Source organism: Hylaeus anthracinus, unplaced genomic scaffold (assembly GCF_026225885.1).
Source record: "Hylaeus anthracinus isolate JK02 unplaced genomic scaffold, UHH_iyHylAnth1.0_haploid 5, whole genome shotgun sequence".
In the NCBI taxonomy this organism is placed as follows: domain Eukaryota; kingdom Metazoa; phylum Arthropoda; class Insecta; order Hymenoptera; family Colletidae; genus Hylaeus; species Hylaeus anthracinus.
In genome coordinates this window covers 237581-250280 of record NW_026535322.1, presented here as the reverse complement: position 1 = coordinate 250280, position 12700 = coordinate 237581, and positions in this window count along the sequence as shown.

Genomic DNA, 12700 nt, shown 5'->3' with positions numbered 1-12700 from the left:
TCGTTCCGGAAAAATACCTTTTTCCCTTGAGACTTTATTCTTCAAAGATTAATCGAGTTTTACATTCCATCCTTACTTGATTGTTTTATTTTCATCAAAATTACGGTCCCTTTGTAGTTTTTCTTCATCTCTGTTCGTCTGATTTGCGTGGATTTCTAGATCTAGAACGAAACGAGCTCGAAAGCAGAATACGATCGCCGTAGAACCAGCTTGCCAGCTTCCAACTTTCGTTTCGCCGTCGCGCCGCGCCGTGCACTTGAATCGCTATGAATTTTCGGGTAATACATCCTCGGGGACTCACCTTTGACTCGCTTCCGCTCGGTAGACGAGGCTAATTTTCCGCAAGTTCCCTCACGGAGGCAACAACTTTGTATTTCCCGTCCAACTTAGCTGCAGGTATCTTCGAGGAGGTTTCGTCCGTCGATACTCGGCAAGATAGATGCCCGAGATACTTAACGGAACGCGAACCCTTTTGACTTTTACGTTTATCTTTGAAAATTCGCACCTTTTAGAAAAATAAATCGAATATATGTTAAATATATGTTGGCGACCAACCAACAGCCGAGTGTAAAAAGTTACAGGTTACGAATTACGAATTACGAATTACGAATTATAAATTACAAATTACGAAGCGTTTTCCTCCGAAACGGATGTTTTCGTTTTTCGATATTTTTCCTATACGCCTTGCGAAACGAACCTCCCGTGCTTAAATCAAATACATATATCCACTGTTGGTCATTTATACGGTTTACCTTGGCATCGAACGGAGTACCATCGAGGTTACGTCGATAGTTTGCACTGGTTGTCCCCCTTTGGCGGTGAATTTTTTCTGAACTTTGTATTGAAATCGTTGGAGAATTTTTCGCCGCGAGACATTCCGCAACCACCTCGCGTTTGCTCTGGTCCATGCTCTGCCAGCAGCATTCGTTTGTCCACTATCGTAAATATTGAATATATCCATTAGGAAATATTGCACGATATCGAATAGTCGAGGCGAGATCGATACGGTCCGATGGCGATAGGCGCGGCACGGCTCTACACGATCGCGATGGACGCATGGTTCCCAGTTTCCGGAGAAAATTGCTTCGTCGGCACCGGTAGCATCTTCGATAATTAATACGGCCGTTGCGAGTCGATGCCGACGTGGAAATAATGGAGATGGCCGAGGTCGAGAACCGTATCGTCGGCAATATTTTTAACATCGCGTCGCGGCAACGTCGAACGCGAGGTTCCGCAATTCGAGGGTCGTTTCTCGTTTCTCGATTCTCGTTTCTCGTACTCTTGGTGATTGGCCATCCCGTCCGCTTAATTTGTCGTCGCAGAGGAAACTGACCCAGCTGGTTTCGTCCAGCCTAGCATTTCCAAAGTTGCGACGCGTTCGACGAAATCCGATCGTACGCGTGCAAAGCTGGAAGGAGGTTAGCAGAGGTAGAATGCGTTTAAAGCCATGCGAGAGCAGTCGGTTCGAATGGTTCGACAACGAACAACGAACAAGAGAACGAAACGAAACGACCTAGGTGGGGGATGACGATGGTGGTGGAACGTTTCGCTGCGGCGCAACAATGCTTTGCGGCAACAATGCGCAAACAAATGATTCCGCTGTACCGACCGTAATTACTAGAGGCACACGGTCCTTTTTCCCCTCTTTCTCTGCCCCCTGTTTCTCATCCCTCTCTCGAGCCGTTACGTCCCGCGAACCTTTCCTCTCTTTCGCGACGCTTTTTCATCTTTCTATCCGTGTTTACACTGGCCCTCTCCCGCCCCTCGACCAGCGTTACTCTCCTCCGCCGTCGCGTCGCTCACCCTTTTCTCATTGCACCGATTGCTAAATCAACGCATTTCCGCAACGACGATTGATCTGCTTTTCCATCTCCCTTTTCATCGACTCGACCCAACTCCCTTCGCTCTCGAGGCCGATTGGAACGACTCGAAAATAGTAGAGCACCAATCGAGCGCGTCCTTTTTGCAGAATTTTCTTTGTACCGTAACGGAGAACCCGAGCTCGATGTTCAGCCAACGTATTCCGGGGTTCGTTTTTGTCGTGCAACGCTAATTCACGGCGGTTTTGGTCAATATTTTCATTCCAGTTTCGCAGAAATTCCAACGAGAAATTATAGACGACGCGCGACCCCGACGTCGATCAATCGATCGCGCTGCCGCCCTGGATCGATTCCACTTTACGTTCGAAACGATCAACGTTGTCGCGTTCAATGTTATTCGATAATGTTTCCGGGAACGTCGCGTCGGCTTTCATTAAACACCGCAAACGCTCGCCAATTTCTCAACTCCCTGGCGAACCTACGAGTTCGAGTAGCCTGCGGCAACGGGAAAAACCCTTGGGCGCGAAAGGTCAACATCACCGACTCGAACGTTTTGTATGCATCGTACCGTGAACTCTGATCTCCCAATGCAGCCTTGGTAATCTTTCGGTCGGGACATAACTTGTACGAGCTGGCTACTCTCGTTGCTTCACGGCTCGTACCAAAGTACCTACGATCTCTGGCTCCAGGCTTTCGAATCCAGGTTACGGGTTCGCCAATTTCGATTTGCACGCCAAACCAACAGCCGGAAGCTCGTCGCGGAGAGACGGAGGGACCGAAACAGCTTTACGGACGAGATGGGTATAACCGTTAAGAGATGGTTTAATAACGACTAAGGCGCTCGCCCGGTTCACGCACACACGTCTACACTGGCATACGTGAATTGGACGATCAGGATGGCATATACCAGAGACGCCTCTAGTCGCTTACAACTTACAACTTACAACTTACTTACAACTTGCAACGATGACGGAAGAAACTTTTGCGTCGCATCGAATGTTGGCAAAGATCGTTTCAGGATATCGAAGCGCGGTGACGAGCTCTAATAAGAGATATTTGAAACGTGCTCTCGATTCGACTTTTTTCAAGTCGATATTATCTATCTCGAGAATGTCTCGACGCGTTAAACCTATTCGTATCGCGGCAAATATCCGAAAAGTTAACAGAGCAGGCTACGGGGACGTTTCTACAACGCCAACGCCTGACATCGGGCCAATATCGAAGCAATAATCTTGGCTTCCTTCCTATTTCTCGTCGCGCCGAGTTACCACCGCTTTGCTACGCGAAGATATTAAACTTACCTCAGCGGATGTGTGCGTTGTTGGCGAGCGGAGATGCGCGCGGAAGGCTGGATGTCGTCGACCTTCATCCTCTGGTTCTGGGTTGCGCCTCTAAATAGCCCCGGGGGAAGATTTTGGCTTCGTCCGACGTCGCTACCGCGGCTGGAATCGATGAATAATAAAATTATACTTGGAAAACTACGAGTTTCGCTATCCCGCGTCGAGGTTTCACGAGTTGACCCCGGTTCGGCCGAGAAACCATGCGGAATTCGTTTACGGTGCGTTTCTATAGTTACTCGGAGATTCCCCGTTGCGTCAGCCGTTGCGTCGCGTCGTATTCGTCAAAGCAAAGGTTTGGGGAGAATGGGAAGATGGTTGAATCGTCCAAAGAAATTCGTAATCCGAACAGTATCCACGCGGACTTGACAGTGCTCGGTTTGTTTGTAATCGCAAATTGCCAATTGAATTTTTATAAAGCCGGAAAACGCTCCGAGTGGGTGGTTCCAGGGAAATTAGGGTGAGCGCGTGACGCGGAATATTTTTCGAGCATCCGTTTTATTTGTACGTTGGTTTCGCGGGGAAACAACGTCAGCGTCGAGATTTTAAAATTCAGGCTGTAGGTGTTCCGGCAAGATAATAATTCTGATCTCTCCGCACGGAGCTGCATACCAAGCAACGCGTGACAAACGACGCCGACGCCGACGTCGACGCCGACGTTTCGCGAGAACGGACGATAGCGTTTTTCGAAACTATAACACAAACAACATTTTTCGCGCGTCCTGCTGGCGTTTTAAGAGATGGATAGTGGCGTTAGTCGTTGCACGGTCTCTTGTATCGAGAGGCGGGAAAGGGGGCAGAATAGGCAGAGATAGAAACCCGAAGGAAATCCTAGGCCAGAGCCGAGCAGTCGGCGATTAGACAGCGAAGCATCGGGTGCATCCGCATTTCTATGCACATTGTCGCGGCCGGTGGACGGGAAATTTCTCCGCAGTTGGCAAGGTACGCCGCTGTATACAAGCCAGAGCCAAGTGGGCCGAGAATTTAAGGTCGAATAAAGTTGGTAACCCCCTCGCGCCGTCTGGCTCGACGGCGGCACCTCGAAACCGCGTATCCGAAAGGGATAGGATGCGGTCGACGCCGACGCCGACGCCGACGCCGACGCTCAACGTTACGTCTTCCAGCGGAGACCATGCATACGATAACGGATAACGGACGCTGCGAGCGCGTACAACTTACCGCAAATGGATCGCGCAATTTTTCGCCCTCGCTGTTGGCAGTCTTTGCCGCGAATAATGTTGAAAAATCGTTGCGTCGCCGGCCCGATTCTCCCTCTAGCCGCGAGTACTCTCTCAAGGAGACCATTTCCAACGTTCGTTTTCCTCCGTTTCTCAGGCAAATCGACGTGGTGCGGCCGCAGCGGCTGGTTTCGCATGTAAAACCACGAATATCGATGCAATGAATTTTTACCGGAACGGTTAGGTTCGAAGATCGCGGACCGGCTGAAACAGCGCAATTTCGGTTGGCTGAATTTCCTCGTAAAAACGTCGAATACATGCATCGCGTAGACGTAGAGCGCGAAACTCCGACGGAGATGGCGCGTGCGTCCCGATACAGCTGGCTGATTTACTTGGTCCGTGGCAGAAAGGATGCGTAGCAGCGAGGCCGGAAACAACCCTGTTTCAGCCGAAAGCAGCGTTCATCTTACGTGTTCGGTAGCCGTAGTGGTGTAACAGGCAAAAAATTGTACTCGGTTGCAGCGGTCTAACGAGATTTTGAATTATGTCGTAGTCGCACCATGAAACCGTTACCATTACCAGGCTTCCGTTACCGTCCACCATTCTCCATCCATTCTCTACCCTCTCGATTCATCCGTGGCGGAGCGCAGTTTCGCGGTTCTATGCGACCAGATTACCCTGGGAACTGGCAAGGTTCGAGCTGCCTTGGATTTCGTCGCGGATTCCGGTCTCCGCTCGGTGGCCAGGCCCAAAGCGAGAAAATTCCAACCGGGATTCCCAGTGATGTACACCTGCTCGAGATATCTCTTCGATCCGTTCTATTCGCCTCTTCTACTTTTATTTTCGTCGGCGTCAACGTTGACGTCGTTGCGATACACATCCCTCGCAAAGAGACAGGCTGGAATCGAATTCGAAATTCCGGCTGACTCGGCGAGAAGGAAGCGAGCGTAAAACGGCCAGGCCTCGAGCTTCGGTGACACGTGGGAAATCACGGTAACCAGTTCCCTATATTCTTGCAGAGCGGTGATCACTCACGAATTCCGGGTTCCCTTCTTCGATCGTGTATCGAGGGCCCTGCGAGTCACCGATACGATTTCTGGGTCGCTGGAATTTCCCACGAGTAATCGGATCGTTGCCGACGGGAACACGCGACCGTGTTAACGATAATGGTCATCGATACCTCGCAACCACGTCACTGTCAACGTCGCGATGATATTTCTTAGACGAGGCCGCGTTCTGAAATTTATTGAAATTACGTATTTCTCTGCGAGGCTGACGTGCGTGTATTTCCAACCACGAACGATAGCTTTTTTTCCTCTTGTCGTTTTACATTGGATGCTTGCGAGAAAAAAGCCTCCGGATAATTTCGCGTTACGCGCACCACGCGATGCTGACACCACGCCGACGCGACGCGAAATGAAAAATAGAGACACGCGTTTCCGTTTTCCCGCTGGACGAAACGCGTTCGCCGCGCTCACCACGGTATCGATATTCGCGACACGTAAGCGGAATTAAATTTCCTAGCGTGGAAATAAGGTATGTTTAAATGAAAATCGACATTCCAGCCAAGTACCGTAAAAGTAGATAGGGTAATCCCGATGACATAGTGGAAATCAGAGTAGTCGGTTCCAATATAATCCTTCGGCCGACGCCGACGCCGGCGCCGACACCGGCGCTGCGGGACCAAGTGATCGCTCACACATTCCTGAGAACCCTTTCTCTGCATGTGGGTCAAACGACCCCCGTTGGATTCTAGGTCGACGGAATTTCCTGCGAGCAATCGAATAGCGCCACGCGACTATCGCGACAGGATAATAGACCGTCGAAGACGTAGAAAAATTCCGAGAGCGCGACAAACTTGATCGATAACGCCAACGATGCCATCGATTCGTCGATGTAACGTACACGAACGACTTAATGAAATGTTTTTTTTTTTTTTTTTTTTTGGAGCGGGACCGTTAGCTCTTTTCGACTCGGCGAAACGAAAAAAGGACCGCTTCGTCTGTGGCAAAGTTTCTCGTCATCGCGGAGATTCGACGATATCGAAACTCGAACGTGCTACGGTTCGTTGCTTATCAATTCTCCGGGCCTGGGTGGGGTCAGGTGGCGGAGGGTTGAAATTAATTTCACGAGCGAGAGGTCCGTACCATCGATCAAACTACGCCGTTGAAAAACACGGCGGAACCTTTCCCGAACGCGGCGCGATAGATTCCTCTAATTAATTTAACTTGCACAGTTTTCCGAGAGCGCGGGATAAAAGGAGGCGGAGCGAACGAAAGTTCGGCTCTCGATTTACGATGCCGTGTTCGCGTCCGTGGCCGATGCCGCGCTGGAAAGGGAGACCGAGGCAAAGGTGGATCGCCGCCAACTCGGCCCGTTTCTTCTTCCTTCCCTTCGGATCTCTTTCGACCCTCTTTGGGCCTGGTATCCAGACGGAGAAGAGCGAGGGTATTTGGAACCAAAGTTCCGGTAACTTTTCGGCGCATTGTTGTGGCAGCTACGACGTCGAACTTGGCAGCAATCCCTGAGCCCTGACCGAGCGCCGGAGAAGAGCTAGGAGGCACGTAGACAGTGACTGTCGAAACTCGCTCGGGACCATCGAGTTCGGGCGGATCGAGGTTCGAAGAAGGCACGGCACGGACGCCGATGTACCAGTACGATACGAGCGAAGGCGCCGGCGCCGGCGCCGCTTTCGACTTGCCGAGGAAAATATCCTACAACTTTCCAAACTTTCCTAGTTCCGACAACAAAACACGGAGGCTGGAAGACACTGTATCGATTCGGGAGTCGGAAAGCGCGTCCCGATTTCGGTACGTAACTGCTTCTACCGCGAGAACAGAGCGAGGCGAGAATACGGCCAATCACCAGGGTAACGCGTAATCAGGATATCGTGGAACATCGATCCGAAAACTGACTCGGTTGCGATTAAACGAGTCGAAGAGCCATTAAAAAAAAGCTCGTCGTAATCCAATAATAAATTTGGCCGGTAACTATCCCGACAGAAAAAAAGAAAATTAACGCACGAAACGTACGAGCGTTCTTCTCGCTAGGAACGTCTTTAACGCGCATTACTTGCCCTAAGTTACAGCCCTATAAATTTGACCACGGAAGAGAAAAAAAAAAAAAGATTTCCTAAGCGTTTCGGGAGAATTACCAGCGTTCTAAATCATGCTCCGAGGCGAACGCTAACGCAAACGAACTTTACGAGCGGAGCAACCAACGAACGTCGCGCGTCGCCACCACGTCACAGTTGCCGTAGCGGGACGTCATAGGCGAATTCGATCGCCACCGTTTCCAACCAACTCGTGCGAGGACGCCGACGCCGACGCCGACGGCAGAGGAATCTGTTCGCGAGATATATGTACGTGTGCATAGCTGGTCCGAGCAGAGGATGAGAAGCTCGTTACACGCGTGGATTGCGATCTTTGCGTAAAACCGAGGGCTCGATTTGGTTCAAGGGAGCCGCGGCGATGCGTTAAAAGGACCAACCAGAGGCAGGGTTTGTTCGAAAGAAAAGGGAGGCGAAGCGCGATGGAGGGTCGAAAGAACGGAGCCCGAGTCGAAGCGAAGAAAGTACGAGATGGTTTTTCCTTCTGGCGATGCGTTTAGGAGAACCGAGGAACCTGGAGGTTGCCGAGACGAATGAAAGAGAGTCTCGGCGAGTGGCACGCATGCGACGCCGACGCCGACGCCGACGCCGACGCCCAGTACCTTACCATTTCTCTTCTCTCTCTTCTTTTTCTCACTCCTTACGTCGAGAAATAAGCGTTTCGTTAATTGCTCCACTATTTACGGCAGCCCTCTTCCTCGAGTCTTCGTTACGTCGCGCTCGGCCTCGTTAATTAATTCTCGGGTGAACGAACCCTCCCTCCAACCCCGTTAATACTCTCCAGCCAGTTCACTGCTAGCCAATCCGTAATTTTGTTTCGTGAATTTCACCTTTGGCAATTATTGGAGAACGATCGGCTGATATTGTCAGGATGGAAACGGAAATGAGCGATAACGAGTCTCGCGTCGCGCGTTCATCATCGGAGGTCATTTACGAATATTGTTCAACTTTTCCAAGATCGTTCGTGGGCGCACCATCGCTTTGGAAACGCGCCAATAACGTTTCCGGGCCACCGATCCGGCAAACTTTGATTTTCTTCTCTTTCTTCCATTTACCGGCTCGGATTCGAAAATTATACTGCCATTAAAATTTGCCTGGAAAGTGAAAACTGCTCCAAGCTCGATGCGTCGAAACGCGAAAAAGAATCGAAACGATTCTCGATCGACACTCGAAAACGACGTTTCGCGATTAGCGGTTTTACGTTTTGTTACGTTCTTTCCCCTCGCGGCTGTTGCAGGGATAGCTAACTTTCTCGCGACAGCAACGCCACGAAGGAAATTAACTCGGATAAAATTGTATACGCGAAATCCCGGAGAACATATTCGAAGGACGCTTCTCCGAAGCAAAATGTTTCTCGGGAAAAATGTGTCTCGGCGTGCTCACGGCAGCTGGTAGGGTAATTTGACTCGAATCGTCGAGAAGAGTTTCTTAACCTGACGCGAAACCACTTTGAGGCGTCTTCTCTCCAGCTCGCGTAACCACCTCCCCAGCCTCGTTACGCGTTTTCTTCTGCTACTTTCCTGACCGAGTTCGCGGAGAGTCGAACATTTCTATTTAGCGGGATCCTCCGGCTCGGGGTATCGTAAAAATGACGAAAAATCTAAGAGATATACAGGTTGAAAGAGATACGAGCCGGAGTATCGAGTTCAGACCTCGACACTTCGTCGAGTAAAGCCCTTATTTGGACTGCGAATAATTTCGCGTGCCACGCGATATCGTACTCATTTCGGTGGGGGGGGGGGGGATGAAATTGTTCGCGGTAGAGCGAATAAACGCCGTTTGCATCGATTAGCCGGCAGAAATCGCGTTAATAAATTATCGAAAAAAACTATCGAACGAGCTCGAACACGCGTGCCGGAGCTGAATTTTCATCCGAGGGCGCAAATTTGCTATCGCGCGCCAAAGTTGCGGAGACGACCACAACTGCGCCTATGTACGTACATATATCGGTTTTCGATGACCCGAATCCAACAGTTTTGTTCGGCTCCATTTTTTCTGCATTTCCTTCGCTGTTTTCCCCTCTACTCAACGGATATTTCAGTTACAATTTTCAGCGCGATTCTTTTCAAACCAAATATCTTGCGCGCGATCGATCCTCTTGCGGATAATTTCGATCGATTCGAAAGATCGACGACGAACCAGGACCGATTACGCGTAGAATAAAAATTCCGTCGATGCTCGTTTCACGGAACAGCGAATCTTGGAATCGGAGTTTCAATCTCTTCTAAAAATATTTGCCGTAAACGGTTGTATAGCGATTGGCGAAACACGAGTAACCGATATTGGTAATCACCGTTAAAAAGAGGACCGAGAAGGTTGAAGGTATATCTTCCGGTATATTCCGGTTACGGTTAGAAAATCGATCGTCGTATCGACTTCGCGTTAACCGTCGGCGACGCGTCGTTTCATCGATATTTTACGTTTGAGTATTCCGTTTCCATCGTCGAAGAACCAACGTTACTCGTATCGCTAAAATATCTTTTGGTATCGGAGCGGTGGTATGGGAGGATCACGAATCTACCTATATACCGCGTAACCGACTTTTTGGCGAAAAACGTTGATACTCGAGTGTATCTCGAGAGGGTAGCATCGAGTTTCGTCGTGTAGTTTCGATGGTCGAGTAAGCGCGTCCGTTCGGTCGAAGATGTTTAAAAATATTGCAAATACGCCGCGAAGAAAGCAAAATAGCGAAACGACGAATGATAAACAGAGGTAGCGCGGCATCGCCATCGTCCCTGGGGCCAGCCTCCCTTCCGCCTCTCTCTTTCATTCGCATCCTGCCACCGACACTTGGTTCTATTTTTATTTTCTAGTTGGTATTTGTTTCATTTTATTTCCGCTTTTTCACATCGTTGCAGGCTTTTAACGTTTTTAAAATCGTCCCACCTTACCGCTCGCTCGATTTATCTCCGCCTCTCTTTACCATTGTAATCGTTAAAATCTGTTCGTCCCAAAAAAATGAATTCGCGAGCATGTAGAAAAATAATCGCCAAGTTTTAAGGAAAGGACGCACGACGCGACGCGCCGCTTCGTTCCGAGTAGTCGTCGATGAAATTCACGCGACTCTTAGTAAGACTTGCATCGCTCGCGATCGCCCGCGACGATGTTAACGGCAAATTCGAACGAATATAAATTAGTTTCGATTCGAGGAATGAAATGCTGCAACCGAAACAAATACCTTCCCGGAGGTTGGTCGACTATCAGGGGCACTTTTAATTCAACGAAATCCCGTTGCGATCGGCAAAGTGCTTCACTTTGGGATCTATCACGGGACCGGGAGAAGGAAAACAAAGATGGTCAGAGTACGAGTAGGCGACAGAAGGCAACAGAGCTAAACTAGTATACCGTTAGAGTCGCGATGCTCGCTGCATTTTACGGCCGCTCTTTACGTCGAGCACGGGATATTTTATTGCACCCTCTGCTCTCCTTGTCTTCGCTGCACTTTGCCTCGCCACGCTGCACCGTGTCCGTTTCCCCTTTTTTCCTTTCCGCCCTTCCCTTCCCCGAGCGTGACTCTTGATTGGATGCACATCCGCCTGACTTGGCCTCTCTCTAATCGCATTATGGTAATTCCGCTATCGCGCCGTGCATCTTCCTGTTAAGCACCGCCACCGGTTCCACCTACCCTCGAATTTTTAATGTTTCTCTTGGCATCGTACCTTCTACATTTCGAAGATAAAACTAGAGGTTATCCCTGCTCCACCGGTCGCTCGAACGTCAAAGCCCAACCAGAGTTTTTCGAAATCCACCGCCGTTAAATAATTCTCTCGCATTTAACGATTTACGCGGTAAACGTTTCCATGTAACGATACTCTTTTTCGAAAATGATTCCAATCTTTCGGAATCGCATCATCGATACGACTTGAACGTCGGAATTTTCGGTGTCGTTATCGCTGGAAAATGTATGCTTCGATCAGTAAAAATTTTGGAGCAATCAAACTTTCTCGCGAAGCAACATCTAAAACGCTGTGCGACGCGGTTCGCGATATATCGAGCCTAGATCAAACACAATTCCGGCCGAACCGCATCTGGCTACATGTTGTACAGACCACGTTACGGGCTATCTCCGAGTGAACGCGTTGCGCAGCATCACGGTGGCATCAGAAGCTACCCGTTCGTTCACCGAGACGAGGTCATCCCTATGCATATTCACGAAGGCGTTGCGCGCGCTCAAAGGAGATGAGCGAACGAACGTTGGCCGAAAGAGCAACGAGAAGAGGCGAACGCGGATAAAGGATTGAAAAACGGGCGTTGGAGTCGAACCCGAATGGTTACGCAAATATCGTGGACCGGCGAAGAAAGAAGGAGGAAGAAGGTCGTTGGCAAGATGAAAATAAAAAGAAAGGAAATGGCGAAAGAAAAGAACACGGTGATTTTTTCCAGCCAGATTAAAAACGAAGGCGAGGGCTATCTCGGAGGTAGAGCAACGGTGAAACCCGCCAAACAGCGCGGCACACGTGGTACCGCGGAAGGAAACGGTAAGGACGATAATAACAAGGCCGGTGGAGCTACAGCCGGAGAGAAGAATAATCGTGAAAGGGCGCCGGGAACACGGCCAAAAGGCAAAAATGTCGACCGACGCCGACGCGACGTCAGCAACTAAGCAGCATTTTTTCAGTTTCCGTCGCTACTGCTTTCTGCTAGTTGCACCGTACCGCCCCCTCGCCGCGATGTACGGCTCGATGGACTTTTGTTTTCTTTTTTCTTTTTCCTCTCTTGTAATCGAGCTACCGAAATATCGAAGCAAAAGGAATTCCGTTGCGAAAGCATGGGATCTTGCGGAGCTTGCTTCGAGGTTTGCTGTTATTCGAAGGGATACGATTCGAGGCGAAGCGACCAAACGAGGACGGTCGGTCGAAAGAACTCTTTGTTCGATGTACGACATCGTTGCGAGTTGCGATACAGTTTTTCCAAGTTTTCGTATGCTCCGAATGTCTTTGAATTTTTGTTGTTGTTGAAAAATATCGAGCACCTTGTTGTCAATCTTCGTGTAACGTTTGCACTCCAACGATAAGAACGTCCAACGAATCTGACGTAGATCGAGCCTCGATCAACATTATCGAATTTAGCATTGATATCGCAACCGTTTGCGATTCCACGATATTGTCCCTGGAGACAGTTGACGTGCACGATCGAATAAATGCGACTCGCGTCCGAGATATAAAAACAAACGACAGATATTTCGCGAAAAGTGACGCCGACGCTGACGCCGACGGCTGCCTGCTGATTTTAACCATGTCGACGCCATTTTACGAT